Source organism: Amborella trichopoda, chromosome 1, assembly GCF_054954075.1.
Source record: "Amborella trichopoda isolate Santa Cruz 75 chromosome 1, AtrichopodaSantaCruz75HAP2 v2.0, whole genome shotgun sequence".
NCBI lineage: Eukaryota > Viridiplantae > Streptophyta > Magnoliopsida > Amborellales > Amborellaceae > Amborella > Amborella trichopoda.
Window position 1 is genome coordinate 9,876,159 of NC_142336.1, and position 14,167 is coordinate 9,890,325.

The 14,167-nt window shown below is 38.6% G+C and overlaps 1 long non-coding RNA gene across 3 annotated transcripts in view; it reads left to right on the forward strand.

Annotated features, from left to right (window-relative positions):
• Positions 1-9,916, forward strand: part of LOC110007992 (uncharacterized) — a 31,125-nt gene extending 21,209 nt beyond the window's left edge. The window contains exon 5 of one of the 3 annotated variants that reach the window (XR_016044977.1): positions 9,672-9,916. This is a non-coding gene — a long non-coding RNA (uncharacterized LOC110007992). The remainder of the gene's footprint in view (positions 1-9,671) is intronic. The other 2 variants (XR_016044973.1, XR_016044987.1) reach the window with 2 other exon arrangements.
• The last annotated feature ends 4,251 nt before the right edge of the window (positions 9,917-14,167 follow it).

Below are 14,167 nucleotides of genomic sequence, written 5' to 3' on the forward strand. Positions count from 1 at the left end.
CCAAAGTGTACGTCGTGCGAATCGGTAGAAAGTGGGCAGCTTTGGTTAACCGGTCCACAATGACCCAAATGCTATCATGTCTTGAATTTGTTCTAGGCAAGCCAGAGACAAAATCCATAGAGATGTGCTCCCATTTCCATTCTGGCACCGGTAAAGGCTGCAACAACCCAACGGGCCTTTGATGTTTAGCTTTTACTTGCTGGCATGTTAGGCATGTAGATACAAATAGTGCTACCTCTTTTTTCATATTATTCCACCAAAAGGTTTTCTTCAGGTCCTGATATATTTTAATACTTTCGGGATGTATCGTATAACGAGAATGATGTGCTTCTTCTAAGATAGCTTTCTTTACACTATCATCATTCGGGACACAAACCCGACCTTTGAATCTTAGCAAATCCTCACTACATATAGGGAATTCATCTCTCTTTCCTTGCTTCACCTCTTCTATAATTGTTATAAGCTGAAGGTCTTTCTTTTGTGCCAATCGAATCTGTTGGATTAATTGGGGTTCCGCCTTAATGTTGGCAATCATACTTACCACACCATTAATGGACGGAGTTGGATGTCAATCCACTATTTCTTCTAACAATCGCATTTCTTGGATCATTAGATGAGCTAAGTCTCCCGTAGATTTTCTACTTAGAGCGTCGGCCACAACGTTAGCTTTTCCTGAATGATAATGGATTGTACAATCATAATCTTTTAAGAAATCCATCCATCTTATCTGCCGCATATTTAAATCCTTCTGAGAGAAAAGGTATTTCAAACTCTTATGATCCGTGTATATTACGAATTGTTCACCATATAGATAATGCCTCCATATTTTCAAAGCGAATACTATTGCAGCTAGCTCAAAATCATGAATTGGATATTTTTTCTCATATTCTTTCAACTGTCTGGATGCATATGCCACTACTTTCCCATATTGCATTAATACACAGCCCAAACCTTTATGTGAAGCATCACTATAAATCACAAATCCCCCACTCCCCTCAGGAATAGTTAAAATAGGTGCTGAAGTTAATCGAACTTTTAGTTCTTGAAAACTCTCCTCACATTCACTTGTCCACTCAAATTTGACATTTTCCTGTGTCAATCGAGTCAATGGGATTGCGATTCGAGAAAATCTTTCTACAAATTTTCTGTAATATCCTGCCAATCCCAAAAAGCTTCGAACTTCAGTCACGTTACTTGGTTGTTTCCAATTAACAACGGCTTCAACCTTTGAAGGATCAACTGATAGACCTTCTTTTGATATGACATGTCCTAAAAATGTTACTTGTTCAAGCCAAAATTCACATTTACTAAGTTTGGCATACAATTTCTTTTCTCTTAATATTTGCAATACCATTCTTACATGCTGCTCATGTTCCTTCTGATTCTTGGAATAAATTAAAATATCATCGATGATTACCACAATAAATTTATCCAAAAAGGGCTTAAAGATCGGATTTATCAAATCCATAAATGCAGCTGGTGCATTGGTTAATCCAAAAAGCATGACTAAAAATTCATAATGGCCATACCTTGTTCTGAAAGCTGTCTTGAGTACATCTTCACTTTTAATCTTAAGCTGATGGTATCCAGATCTAAGATCAATTTTTAAAAACACTTGTGATCCTTGTAATTGATCAAATAAATCATCAATCCTAGGTAATGGATACTTATTTTTCACTGTCACTTGGTTCAACTGTCTATAATCAATACACAATCTCATAGTCCCATCTCTCTTTTTGACAAACAGTACTGGAGCACCCCAAGGTGACACACTGGGCCTGATAAAACCTTTATCTAATAATTCTTCCAATTGTTGTTTCAGTTCTTTAAGTTCTGCAGGAGTCATTCTGTAAGGTGCCTTAGAAATTAGTGCTACCCCTGGCAATAATTCAATGGAGAATTCAATTTCCCTGTCAGGCGGTAATCCTGACAATTCTTCAGGAAAAACGTCGGGAAATTCTCGGATAACCGGAGTGGTATCCAAATTTATTTCTTCCTTCCTATCTTCTTTGATATAGGCAAGAAAGCCTTGACACCCTTTTCGAAGGAGGCGATTAGCTCGAATACAAGAGATTAAATATGATGGGGAGTCTTCTTTGACACCATTGAAGTAAAATACTGGTTGATTCGGAATACTAAAGGTAACAATTTTCTTATAACAATCAATACTTGCATGGTATGCAGAGAGCCAATCCATGCCTAAGATTACATCAAAATCTTGAATTTCTAGGAGTATTAAATCAACCAACAGTTCCTTTTCTTCTATCTTTATTACACATGATTTGTACACTATATTGGTGTTAATTGAATCTCCCATCGGTGTGGCTACCTCTAGAATGTATTCTAATTGTTCTGGTTCTACCTTTAAGTAGCATGCAAAGTGTTTTGACACAAATGAATGAGTAGATCCAGGATCAATCAAAACATGAGCTACTTTTTGGAAGATAGTAAGAGTACCTTGGATCACTGATTTTGAGGCCTGAGCGTCTTGCTTGGTAATCGCAAATACTCTTCCCTTCATCTGAGGCTTTGGAGCTATCTCTCCCTGCTTTGGAAGCTGTTGTGTCTGTAAGCTAGGACATTGTTTAATCTGGTGTCCCAATTTTCCACATTTAAAACAGGATCCGGTATTCCAATAATAAGGGCTTGATCCATGATTTTTCCCACATTTTCTACATGGTTTTATTGGGTTTTGAAATGGCGAGGGCCTTGGCTTCTTGTTTGGCCTTTCAAACTGTTGTCGATTAGATGATGTAGGTCTAACATGACTGTTCTGATTTTTCGTCTTTTGGTAATCTTCAAAATCTTTTTCGACAATTTGGGCACGATCCACTATTTCAGCATAAGTTTTTAATTTCAAGACTGATATTCTGCTTCTAATAGCTGGCCTGAGACCCCTTTCAAATTTCTTCACCTTTCTTGCCTCATTATTAATCATATGCGGTGCAAACCTGGCCAATTCAGTAAACTTGGCCTCGTACTGTGCTACTGTCTTATTTCCTTGGATTAATTCTAGAAATTCCATTTCTTTTTGGTCTCGAATAAAATCTGGGAAATATTTTTCATTGAATACCTCTAGAAATACTTCCCAAGTCAAGGTTTTATTTTCTTTGACCAATACTCCTTTTGCCGTTCGCCACCAGTGTTGTGCCTCACCTTCTAACATAAAAACTGCCAAGGTCACCTTCCTATCATCAGAACATTCCATAACCTCGAATATTTTTTCCAATTGCGTAATCCATCCCTCGGCTTCCAGTGGGTTTACAGCACCCTTAAAAGAAGGTGGGTTTAATTTCTTAAATTGTTCGATATTGCTCCCACCATTTCCTGTAACTGACTGCTTGGGTGGATTGTTGTTTTCCATCTGATGTTGCATTAAAGCAACCATATTTTCCAAGGCTTTGTGAATTTCTTCCATATTGGTTTCAGCTATTCTGGATCTTGACTTTATCCCGGTCTGTACACACAATAAATGTGATTTTTAAGTATATTCTTTTTTTAAAATTTCCTAAGGATCTTAAACCTATTGCTCTGATACCATAATTGTCACACCCCAAGAATTTACAGTACTGTTATTCCTGAGATGTGACAGACAAAACATATATATATCTATTGATAGGACAAATTTACAGTGGCGAGGTCTTACAAAGTAAATAAAGAAAGCTAGTACAACAACAATATCTTCTAAGGTTGATCTTGACTATCACTCAAAATGAATCCGCAGTTATCCTGAAAAAATGTTTACCATAGTTTGATGAGTTTGGCTACTCAGTAAGTGATCATCATAATCCTAAAAATAATCATGATTGAAAGATATTAATACTTTCCAAAATGAGATCTATTAACAGAAATGCATCAACAGTTTCACTTTCAATAAATGCATAATTAAGTCTAATCCGAGTAATTGAAATGCTTATAACACTTTTAACGGCAGTACATAATTCAAAGGATTTCACAAAATACCCTACTGGCGTCCCAAGTAGGTCACCTATATACCCCATCAGCGTCCTGATGGGTCCACTTAATCCCTATCGGCGTCCCAGATAGGTCCACTTATACCTCACCGGCGTACCGGATGAGTCTACTTAAACCCTACCGGCGTCCCAGATAGGTCCACTTATACCTCACCGGCGAACCGGATGAGTCCACTTGCATACTTAAATTATTTCTAAATCTCTTTAAACATTCGAAAGCAGCAATATCATGTACTCAACATATCACTGAAACCATTAATATGAATTTCACTTAAACCATTAATAACAGTCACTCTCTATAACATTTCAAAAATAACCAATCAAATATTTTGGGCTCAAATTTAGAAAGGTAGCAGTTTGTAAAGGCATTCTAGCATAATTGTCAATTTAATATGTATAGAAAAACTCTTATAAAAATTCAAGAATACGAAATTATCACAATTTATGGAATATCAATTCACAAATAAACATTTCACAACAATACTATAATCAATTGCAAAAATGTCAATTTTTAAATAATAAGGCAGTCATTTGCACATGAATTTTACAATGTCAAAATATTCAAAATAGTAGAAAGAAATATCACAATTTTACTAAAAGCAGAAATATCACGTTTATTTCTAACAATAGACAAGAAAAATAAATAAATTTATTTTTTCTAATTTACAGCATTCAAAATTTCTAACATAGATAAAATATCAAAATTTTTATTAAAAAGATTATTTTTCAAGATAATGAGGTCACGTGCGCATAAAATTTATCGCGCCTAAAATTCATGATAGTAAGCAGAAATAATTATTTCATTTTATTTTTAAAAAGAATGGATTATTTTTCGAGACAATGAGGTCACTTACACATAAAACTGATAAAATAAAGATCCTAGACGGAAATATCACTATTTATTAAAAATAGACTATTTTTCAAAAAGACGATGTCACTTACACTCAAAACTTATAAAATAAAGATCCTGGACAGAAATATCACTATTTATTAAAAATCGACTATTTTTCAAGAAGATGATATCACTTACACACAAAACTTATAAAATAAAGATCTTGGACGGAAATATCACTATTTATTAAAAATAGACTATTTTTCAGGAAGACGATGTCACTTACACATAAAACTGCTAAAATAAAGATCCTGGACGGAAATATCACTATTTATTAAAAATAGACTATTTTTCAAGAAGACGATATCACTTACACACAAAACTTATAAAATAAAGATCCTGGACAGAAATATCACTATTTATTAAAAATAGACTATTTTTCAGGAAGACGGTGTCACTTACACACAAAACTTATAAAATAAAGATCCTGGACGGAAATATCACTATTTATTAAAAATAGACTATTTTTCAGAAAGACGATGTCACTTACCCACAATTATTTGAGAGGGAGCTTCCGATAAAAAAATTTCGGTTCGAGAGAGAAGTTCACTGTGTTTCGACTAGAGAGAGAGATCTCAAAATTTTGTTTTAGGGTTGGAGTGCTCACATCCCCTATTTAAATTCTTATAACGTATTATTATATTGTTTTCTTACGCTCTACCTCATACTTGAGGTGTCGCGTTAAAAGCAGACTTTTATCGTACGAAAACCACGTCCGTTAAAGGACGCTGCCAGCTGCAAGCAGCAGGAGGCAAAAGCGGGCAAAGGAAAAAAGTAAAGGCTAAGCAAAAGTTAATCCAAAGCAAAAGTTTTTGAAAACAGTGATGGTCCCCAAGGACCATCATACTCAAACAGAACATCACCAATTTATAAGCATATTTTCTCTCTCTTTTTTTTTTTTTTTTTGAAATTTTAGGATTGTTACAGGGTTTTACGGCAGTATCACTCAAGGGAAAAATCCACGTGGGAGCGAGAAGATGAAATCCGGGCCTTGTACCCCCATTTATTCGAGCAACGATTTTGAGGACAAAATCTTTTTTTTAGGGGGGTATGGTGTGACGACCGAAACTTTTCCTGACTAATTAGAAGGCATGGTGGGATGGGGAGGCTGAGGTAGAGGTCAGTGTCGATTGAAAGAAACTAACGTCGGTTGAAAGAAACCAGCACCAGGTGGATTTGTGTGAAGAGGCCGGTTGGAAGTGCCAGTGTCGGGTGGATTTGTGTGCAGCGCCAACTGTGTCTCTAACATGCATGAGTTGTGTATGCTACTTGTTATATACATGCTGATTGAGTGCCACATGTCCAGATTTTACAGTATTTTGGTGATACTTGGTCAGCCACCTTAAACCCAAGAGTACCTAAGCCCCCTTCCTCACCCGTGCCACTCATTCTTTCTTCATCTCTCTCTCTCTCTAAGACACAAGGTGGGCAGGAGTGACTATTGGTGGGCAACCACTGTTGAGCGGGTGAGAGCTGTGAGAAGAGGAGTGGAGAAGACGCCATTGTTGTTTAGATAAGTGGATCCATCACCATTGCATGATATTCGTAAGGATGCATGGAATTTATGCATGTAAAATGAGAATGAAAGTGTATGTGATGTAAGAAAATCCTTACTCATTTTATTTAAAAATTGGGACTCTTGTTCTATGATAATGGTGAATATCAAGAATGAATGCATGATTCTTAGATTATGTAAGAAACTCATGCTACGCATGATTATGTGTGTGGTCACATTGTGAGAGAATGGTTGTTATGAAATTCCAGAAGTTTGCGTGTCCTTGTATGCTTGAGACATGTTGTATGCCACTACGAAATTCCAGAAGTTTGCATGTTCTTGTAAGAGACTTTTGAATAGCCAAATGGGATCCGATTGACCTCAAACTACCCCCATTTGAAAGATATATGAGTCTAGTAAAACGTTTGTTTGTACTTAGTGCTAAAATTATTTACAAAAATGAAGTTATATTTCACAATGGGAAGGTATATCATTATTGACTGTTTTCCTGGGTTTTTTATTTATACCACTGTAGTCACATATTTTAGCTAGCCAAACGAAGTTCATTTTCGGCCAAACTATAACAATTTGAAAGGTCTTTAAATGGGCTAAAATTTTCATTTGGAAACTATTTTGAAAAGCTTCCTAGATTGAAAGTTATACGTTGCTTTATGAAGGTATGTCACTGTGGGCAGTATTGATGAAAATCAGAACTATCACCCAGTTTTCCACTAATTTTTGAACCACCAAATGGAATCTAAATGCTTTCAAAATGGATTTTTTAGAATTATATACGTCTTGGCTTATACTTTTATTCTGTACCTGTCACAATTTTCCTTACAGTTTGAATGTTATAATGATTTGAAGCAGAGTACGTTGTTGTTCACTGTACACAGCAGGGGGCAATTAATTAACCCTCATTTCGTTGAACCTTTAAGAGGTCAAACGGAATCCTGTTGTCTTTAAACCACCCCCAAGTGAGGGATAGGGGTGTTTGGTACGAAATTAATTTTGGAACCATCTGCAAACTATAAATGGTCCAAAAGTTAGGACCCCAATTGCGAGCGCACATATGCATGCATGATAATGAAGTTATGCTTTGCTATGACATGGAAGCATGATTATGATGAATGCCCTATTGCAAAATGAATTGCATGAATTTAATAATTTTTATGCTATATGTGAATGGATACCTACTGAATGTTGGTATCATAATGCATATGCTATATGTGATAGGATACCTACTGTGTGAATGATAGTATCATGATGCTTATACGATATGTGAATGGATACCTACTGTGTGAATGATGGTATCATAATGCTTATGCTATATGTGAATGGGCACCTACTGTGTGAATGGTAGTGCTTGCAGCTACGATTTTTCCCTGACTCCCCATGATAAGACGAGACTCAGGATGTGAGTAGTTGGGAGGGTTGCACCCCTCAGATCTATATGGGCACTGTGCATTTGGGTCACTTAATGGTAGTGTAACGCCCTCTCGCCAAAAGGGCACAAGGAGAGGGTTATATCTTGCAAGGCCTCTGCCTAACGAAAACCCCAAAGTGCGCTAGGGATGTGTGCGTGCATGAGGGCCTTACAAAATGGGTCTTCCACTTGTTGTGGTCCACCTTCCTGAGTGAGGGTAGAGGTCCCAAGTTCTAGATTGGCTTAGCATGACCGATGTGGCTTCTACATCAAGGGCCTGTATGATAACTGGAAGGAAGTTCATGAACTGTAAGTTGGAAGTTCCTGAAAAACTGTAAATTAGAAGTTACTTAAGAAGTTCATGGTTTCTATGTTTGATGTGCTCCCTGAGAAGTTAAGAACTTCATATTTTCTATGTTTGATAACTCTTGGGATATATGGTAAATATCTTATATTTATATTTATATTGATAATAATTTAAATATAAATATATCATATTTATAACATACTATAATATATGATATACAGTATTTTACAATTATTTTTAATATATATATATATATATATATATATATATATATATATATATATATATGAAAGTATCTTATATTAAATAAGAGTAATGATCCTATGGGACCCCCCCCGCCTCCCCCCAACCCATGTGTAGGACCCCAAAGGATCACCATTAAATTTGACACAGATCCCTAGAAAAATTATCACATGGGTGTGGGACTTAACGTTTTTAGAGTTTCGTACCAAATTTAATGGTGATCTTTTGGGGTCCTATACACATGGGTGGGAGAGGGTCCCATAAGATCATTTCTCATTACATAAATATATAATATATAAATATATATTTTATATAATATATATAACATAGCATAATATATAATATAGAGTATTTTATATTTATTTCATTATATAATATATATTGTAATATATTATATTACATAAATGTATAATATATATAACATAATAATGTATTTTTATTTATTTTATTGTATAATATATGTTTGTATAAAATAATATAGTATATTATACATTGTATTTTATATTTATTCTATTAATATATATTTTTACTATATAATATTATAAATATCTATTATATAAATAAAATATGATATATAATAAAATATATTATATATTATACAAAAAAGTATATTATATATTATACAATAAAATATATACATATATCATATATAACATAATGTAAAATATAATATAGTGTATTTTATATTTATTTTATTGATATATATTATTATTAGATAAGATATATTATATAGTGAATTATTTTATTATATAATATTATAAATATCTATTATATAAATATAACATAATATATAATAAATTATATTATATATTATACAATAAATTATATCTTATATTATACAACAAAATATATATATTTTATATATGGGGGGGGGGAGTCATAAAAAAAAAGTTCCAAGTTTAAGTTCCAACCCTTGAGTTGGAACATTATTTTTAAAGCAAGATTGGAACTTGAACAGTTCCTTGAAGTTTTGTTTGAAGTTCAATCTTTTTAACAAACACGAAACTTGAACAGTATTAAGAAGTTCTACACTTTCAGGAAGATGCTTCATGTTATCAAACACGCCCCAGAAGTAGATAGATCTGTTTGCCTGACTTATTTACACTTTTTGCATGAGCTTTTAGCTGTAATTGTGATCTACTGTCTTTATCACTCTACTTTAAGAAAGGTGATTGTGACTTATGCATTATATATATTAAACTATCTTTCTCACATTTCTGTTAGAGTGTTGAGAAGCATGTTGAGGGATTTTATTTTGATACATGTGTATATGTACGTATACGTGTGTCGCGTATTGTTATCACTATCATGCTAGTTGGAATGCAATGGTGTAGGTATGCATACTGGGCTGTTAACTCATTCCATCTTAGTTTCATAACTATAGAGTGAAGAACGTTGACACCTGTGCTTGAAGTCGAGAGGTTTAAAAATATGTCCTTTGAAGACATTCATTGTATGTTTTGGATGTCTCAGTAATGTGTGGTGTACCTCATTTTGTGTATTTTTGGGCCAGTAGTGCCTTGAAGGAATTGTAAAGACCTTTTAATATTGGATGAATGAGACGACTATACTTTTGAAATTGTTATTGGTTTTGATGAATGGTTTTATTTTGGTTTTCTTTCATGGTTTGCTCTTGATTCCGCTTTTTCATATGTTGAGCTACTCCCACCTTAGTGACGTTCCTAACCTCCGGTCGCGATCCCGTACTCTGTCACCCTCCGGAAGGGGTTAGGGGGTGGGGTCGTGACAGCAAGTCACTCGCTGATTGTGTTCTTGAGGTACGTCGGAAGGCTACCCAGTACCTTTCTTCAAAAGGCAAAAAGTTGCCATTGCTTCTGTGGATCGCCATAAGGTTACCCCCCACATTTATGCACCACTGGTCTTTATCCCTCGAGGCTCAACATATCGCAGCAGAAACCCCACATTCTCCACCCCTCACACACACCACAAGGCTCGTGGGTCACCCCCTTGAGTCACACCTCGAGACAACCCTTCTGTTACCTTGAGCCTGTATCCAGAATCGGACCTTCTAAGGTAAGGTCTTGCGCACACTACTCATATGCATCTCACTGCTCTGGGCAACGCCATTGCTACGCCAACCCGAGTACATAGGTGACGACCTCCTCGTCCTCCTACTCTGCACACACAAGCACACCCTGTAAGGGACATGCCTACACCTGTTCTCTTGCAGACACTTGCTCGCAGTTCTTGGCCTCCTAAGGCCAGACCACTTGCTCGAGCCCGGATTGACTCCCAAGTCACCCGTGACCCTTCTTCAAGGGGTGCACATGCGTCGCCATCCAGACGTCCTCTTTGCTTCGACTCAGGGCTTCTCATGAGTCAACTCTGCTCCTACCCACTCCATCTTCATCGAGCAAGCACCTTCAGCCTTAGTACTCGAAGGTTTTCCCCAAGAGTACCATCCTGAACCAACCCCTTCATTTCGGTTATGTCTCTGGAGCCCACAAGAGTGCTCGAGGCATTGACCTAATGGAAGATCAAGTCCCTCATCCTCCCCGGCCCAAGATGACTCCAGTTCCTGACCACCCTCATCCATTGCCGCATCTGATGGAGACAGCTCTCTCCTGTGCAAGAAGAGCTGACCAGCCGCGACCTAGATCACAGTTTTGACGCGAGGTCCATCAAAACCTCAGGGTTAAACGCAATAGAGGTCTGCAACTTTGACTAGGGAGGTGACCAAGGCAATCAAAACAACCACTTCTGATGACCCTCTTCAGCTGAATCCCTTCTACCTCCTTCATATGATGAAGCCTGAAGAAGAGCTCGATGAGCCCTGTGCTGTGGTTACTATCGTAGAAGAAGACCCAACCGCTCAGCAGCCACAGTCCCAAGACCGTCGAGAACAGAACCAAATGCAATCAGCATACAAGAGTCGAGTTCAGTCAGGGCATGCTGGCCCTTGCTGACTGTCCTACCACGTACGACCCATCAAGTTCATAAGCCCTCAGTTGCCACTAATGTTGACCTCCATAGAGAAACGGTCAATGTAATGGCTGTAAGCGAGCCCGATGATGCACAAGAAGAGCGCATGAACAAGTTTGAGGATATGGTGCACACGATGATGGGAAAGATCGATCGTATCGACACCGCATGCCAGTTGGCTAACTATGAGGTTAATTCCCATCGCTCTGATGGTGCACCTCCATGGCAGCTCCCTCCTTCTACCTCACAGGACAATTCTGTCCCTCATGCCGTCTCTCAGACAGACATTGACACTATGGTCACCCATAGCCTAAAGACTAAGCATATCCTAGGGATGCAGGGTGCGACGCCTTATCAAAGGCCATACCCCTCGTATATTGATCTGGTCCTGTTTCCCTCAGATTATAAGAATGGGTTTCCTTTATTCAACGAACCACGTACCCAAACCAACATATTACCCACTTCCAGGCTACATATTAAGAAACAATGGTTGACGGGAGACTTATTCTTCGACAGTTCGTTGAGACCCTCGATGGCCCAGCATTTCAGTGGTATGCCCGATTTCCTCCAAACTCGGTGCATACATGGGAGGAGATGGAGAAACTATTCTATCAACGCTTCTATGAGGTCGAGAGAGAGGTTCAAACCATTGAACTTCTCACCCTGACTCAAGACTCCGATGAGCCTGTGGATCAGTTCATATCAAGATTGAGAAACTTGGCTTCTTATCATCCTAATCCTATGCCTCAGAAGGAAGCAGTCCAAACTTGCATGTGGAACATGCGACCCCGAGATCACTCTACATGTCGAGGTCCCTAATCCGACCGCCATGTCAGAGTTGATCTCTAAATCAGTTCACATAGAAAGTTTATCACGCCACCATGATGGGACACGACAACCATCTACAAGCTCAACAAACAACCAGGGCAATGGTAACTCTCGAAATAACACACGGGGCAGCCAACAGAAAGGGGTAATGAGTGCAGCAGTCAGGGTTGCTGATTCAAAGAAGGCTCCCTCTCAAACTTTGGACCTCTCTAAAGGGGTAAGCACAATGAAAGCAATGCCCCAGGCTGGCAAGTAACAACAGTCTTACAATCGGGTACCCCCACCAGCCAACCTTGATCGGCGTGATTATTTCACCAGGCATAGGAACAAGGTCTATCCCTTTAAGAAGGAGTGGGTCCCTGCGCTGCTCCGGTTGTTATTTGAACAGAATATGATCTAGCTTCCAGAAACCAAGTTCCCTGAGCAACCTGGGCTTGACACTCAGGTGAATTATTGTGCCTACCATCGGAGGATCAATCATCCCTCAGATGACTGCTACACGCTGAAGGATACTATCGAGGCCCTGATTCAGAAGGGTCATATAAAGCTTGAAAACTTAAAGAAGGCCTTTGGGGCATCCAAGGCCTCCCATGCCGTAACTATCCAAGAGGAAGACGAAATGCCTGATATCTTTTATGACTTCTTCAATATAATGCTTCAGGAAGGCATAATCACACAGAAGCAAGCAAGACAATCCTGTCGTCTTGCTCAGGGGACTGAAGATCGTTGGTACCCGTACCATCAAATAAGAGGTCATTACCTGTCAAAATGCATGAGTTTCCTTGATATATCCGCAAAGAAAACACGGGAGTGTCAGGAGTTTTACAACCTCCCCGTAAGTGATCCCCAAATCACTTCTCCATTGGGGCAAGAAGATCTCCCAAAGCAAGACCTTCCTATCAGTGACTCAAATATGGCGAAACCCTTGATTCCTCAGCCATGGATAGTCTACCATGGCCGAAGCAAAGTCAAGTCCTTAACGCGAGAAGCAGTTCGCCAAGCTAGTGCTGTTCGCCAACCTGGCGAGATGAATCAAATATCACCTCAGAAAACTAGAAGGAGAAGAGCACCAAGGGCTGCTCGCCGAAGAAACAAGACCACTCAACCCATAGTCGAACAGGAATTTCTCAGGCCCCTTCCTCCACTCCAACTTTACTGGACTTCATCCTTAACACCTTCCTTCTTCCTTCTTCATACTCTCAAGAAGACGTCCTGCCATCTCCCACTCAGTACACGTCTAAGCAAGGGAATAAAAGACCCCTTGCACACGTCTAATGAGGATGACGATGCTAAAAGCGCTCTCCAATGGTCTAAGCAATGGAACAACCTAAAAGACCCCTTGCACCCATCCTATCCTGTTTGATGACATAAATAGCTGCCCAGATTGGTTTGATGTGGGGAACGACCTTAAAAGTCCACCTCCTTCTAACCCTTCTCCTTCTCATTTTCCTGTTTCTCATTCTCCCTCTTCTACGTCCCCTGCAAGTACAACCTTAATGTGCCCAGACTTCGAGGCTGTCGCCCAAGAATTCGAAGGAATTAATATAAGTAGGATGCAACGAAAGCGATTGAGAAATACCCTGGCACAGGCAGCAGGATTCCTAACAGTTGCTGATGCCCTGACCGCTAAAGCTAAGGCAGAGCCACCCTCTTCAAAGAAGCACAAGAAGTCGAAGCCAAACAAACCTCAATGGCCCCCTGAGCCCAACTTTGAGCAGAGACTGAGAGAGTCAAGGGGGAAAAGTTTCTACGCTCAGGAAGCTTGCTACATGATACAAGTCTGCGAAGTGCCAGCCAACGCGGGCCAAACACTGCAGATAACCGCCCAAAGACTGTGTGATTCGCATTGGCACACTTCTTGCACTACAAACATTGAATCTCAAATTCACTCTAATCTCCAAGTCGAACTCCTGCGGTTTGAGAAACAATCTTTATTCACCAAGACCCTTCCATTCCTCAATCTGGGGAAGGTGCAGAGATTATGATCCACTCTGGACCTCCATCGGAGGCAAAAATGTCAGAATCATGGATCTCTGCACTTGAGGTCGATCAGAAGGCC